We start from the raw sequence: 3,393 nt of genomic DNA, 5'->3' as shown, positions 1-3,393 counted from the left end.
ATCCACTTAGTAGTTTTTAAGATATGATCTAAACAATCTCATGCCCATAACACTGTGAAAGGAAACTCATGTGGACGTGTTCTGCCGATACTATAATGTTTTGCGAGAATGCCATCTATCTCTTTGTCGCAAAGACCGTGTGACACAAAAGGTCTGAGCGGAAGACAAATCTGCTGAGTGCAATTACGTTTCAGAAGATAGTTGGTTAAAACAGTGTATCACTCAGGGACCCACAGGAACACTATAACTTTATCATTCAGGCCTCATTTGCTTTCTTTGGTCATGTATGAAAGTACTGACCTTGGTTTAAAGGCACAGTGCAGCTCACAGCCTTCGTTTTGCGTTTTTGTTGCAGCTGAGTGCATTTACAGTTCTAAAATCCCCTATGGTAGTAAAACAAACCCAAAACTACCCAACGACGACATCTGTGAAGCTCGACAGTTTCTTGTTCACGCGAGTGCATAAATTAACCTAGTTATTACGTTGGTGTTTGGTCGGAGTTCGATTCAACTGAGTGATTCCGGCCTCCATTTTGTTTTACACAAACTCATGATAATGTCTGACATAGTTTGCTAGTGACTGTCTTTTTGTGCATGATGTGGTGATCTACCTGATCTAAATTTAGATAAAAAAATAGGTCAAGACCAGCCGGGTCCGAGTACGAAATTAATTCGTAAAAAAATCGCAGTTCTTGACTCTTTGGGTGCAAGTCAATGAAACGTGGTAGTTCTTCTAACGGATAGCTGCCTGAGGTATGACTAAAAGCCCCAGGGGCTCCGTGCACCTGGATTTGACAAGTTCAGTACCTTTAAAAAAGTGACCTGCCGCTGTGCAACAAATTGGTCGCCATTTTCCGCCGTATTTTGTGAATAAAACGTATTTACGACCCGCACATACAAAACGATGCTGTTGGTTCTGTTTATTTCCTTTTTGTTTGTTTCATGCTTAACAGTTTAGTATGCTTTGTTTTCTTCTCAATTCAATGGATGGCCATAAAATAAGCATTTAAATGTGAAGATGTTAATATTACCCATGATCTGAGCCGTTCACATATATGATAGTTGGCCATTGCTAGAGGAGCGATAACAGAAGAGGCCTATCAAGAGACTGACCAGTCACAATTTCAGGTGACCAAATCCAGACCATAGTTGACCAATAAAATAGAAGAGCGATAAAAGAAGAGGTCAATTTAAAAATTGGTCAACATTTCGGGTTACGCTATGCCATAGTTAACCCGTCGTTGTTGTTGTACTGGAGGATGAGAGGTTAATTCCATTATAGTGGATAATACGCCGGCATCCTAAGCGGAAGGTTGTGGGTTTGAATCCCGGCCGCGCCTGGTGTGTTAAGGGTGGAGATTTTTCCAAACTCCCAGCACAACGTATGCTGACCTGTTAGTGTCTAATCCCCCTTCGTGTTTACACGCAAACGAACGACAAAATGCGCGCGGAAAAGATCCATCTGTAATCCATGTCAGAGTTCGTTGGGTTATAGAAACACGACATTACCATGCTCGCATCCTCCAAAAGCGGCGTATGGCTGCCTAAATGGCGGGGTAAAAACGGTCATACACATAAAAACCCTATCGTGCAAAAAACATGAGTGTACGAGGGAAATCAGCCAATGAACGCAGAAGAAGAAAGAATAGTTCCGTCTATAGCGTGTTTGTCATTTCAGGTGACTGCAACTTCGACACCATCAGCAACACCTCCCGTGTGCAGATCGGCGACAGGTGCGGATGGCGTCCCGTCTATCGTGGTGCGCCGCTTGAGTGGGAAGTTACTAGGAGTACTACAGGGAGCGCTGGCACTGGGCCAACCAATGACCACACTACGAATTCTTATGAAGGTATGCACTTGTTGCACACACAGATTTGTTTGTTTGTTTGTTTGCTTAACGCCCAGCCGACCACGAAGGGCCATATCAGGGCGGTGCTGCTTTGACATTTAACGTGCGCCACACACAAGACAGAAGTCGCAGCACAGGCTTCATGTCTCACCCAGTCACATTATTCTGACACCGGACCAACCAGTCCTAGCACTAACCCCATAATGCCAGACGCCCGGCGGAGCAGCCACTAGATTGCCAATTTTAAAGTCTTAGGTATGACCCGGCCGGGGTTCGAACCCACGACCTCCCGATCACGGGGCGGACGCCTTACCACTAGGCCACCGTGCCGGCATGCACACACAGATGGCCAAATCTCAAAATGTTGACCGGGCGAGTAACTTCAAGAAAGTCACTAGAAAATTCGCTGGCCCGGTACATATACCACACAACAAATTATGAGTGTTAAATTTCTTTACACAATTAAGGGGTTACTTGTGTGTTCAAATCGCTCGACAGATACATTACACGTTTTGTGCACAGGTTCCTCTAAGCAATATGGACACATTTGTCCCATAACTTGATTGACAAAAATGATTAAAGAAATAATTTGGGAACCCTGTATGTCAGTTGGTAGAGCACTGGACTTGTGATCCATGAATTTGAATCAGGGGGAAGGGTTGGGGGTCGGAACATTATTTTGTGTGCAAAGTTTCATACAGATCTGTCCAGTAGATTTCTCTGAATCGCACATCGCACACGTGTGTGTGTGTGTGTGCGTGTGTGTGTGTGTGTGTGGTGTGCGATGTGCGATTCAGAGAAATCTACTGGACAGATCTTTATATATATATATATATAATATAATATATATATATATATATATATATCCCATGACCTCCCTTCTTTGTCTCTGTTACTTCAGTATGGGTATATATGTTGTATTTTTATAGCTCAATAAATACATCATGGACTCCAAAAAATATATGATAGTGCAGATTCTGATTTGGGCAAAGGACTACTTTCCTCCCGACCTTTGACCTCGCTCGCGCCGAACAATGTGACACATTTGTATGAAGTTCTAAAATCGTATTGCACGGCTCAAAAAACCATATCAGTTGCACGCAAAAATGAATCTCAGAACTGATCTGATGTATGAGATGCAATAAGCAAAAGTTTCTTTCATTATGAAAGCAATGCAGGTCGAAAAAAACGAACATTCAACTTACAAGATAACCAGATGCTAGCGAACCAAAACAAAAACACGAGTACCCTCCCCTTGCATCGTTAGCAGACGACTTTTGAGAATCTGTCGGTAGTGTGTTTTGCCGGTGTGCGCCTTCAGCTATCAAACATCGGCTGTTTCACGTGTTTTGCGAGCAAGTCTACTCTTTTGCCTGGCTCTGCAGTAAGTCCACATATTTTTCCGTAATCCAGTCATATTCCTTCAAAATGCAATCAATCGGCGGTGACAGACGTGTCGGTCGCGTTTTTCTCTCACCCATACCAGTTTAAGTTCATCCATGCAAACACACTCGCAAAAAAGTTTATCACGTAGATACATTTCAA

General features: G+C 43.2%; 1 long non-coding RNA gene across 1 annotated transcript in view; it reads left to right on the top strand.

Moving 5' to 3' along the window:
* Nucleotides 1–1,683: 1,683 nt before the first annotated feature.
* LOC138973826 (uncharacterized) overlaps nt 1,684–3,393 on the top strand; it is a 35,303-nt gene continuing 33,593 nt past the window's right edge. The window contains exon 1 of the long non-coding RNA XR_011458175.1: nt 1,684–1,848. This is a non-coding gene — a long non-coding RNA (uncharacterized lncRNA). The remainder of the gene's footprint in view (nt 1,849–3,393) is intronic.

This window comes from Littorina saxatilis, linkage group LG8, assembly GCF_037325665.1.
Source record: "Littorina saxatilis isolate snail1 linkage group LG8, US_GU_Lsax_2.0, whole genome shotgun sequence".
Lineage (NCBI taxonomy): Eukaryota > Metazoa > Mollusca > Gastropoda > Littorinimorpha > Littorinidae > Littorina > Littorina saxatilis.
The sequence above is the reverse complement of the archived record's forward strand: the minus strand, read 5'-3'. Positions and strand labels throughout refer to the sequence as shown.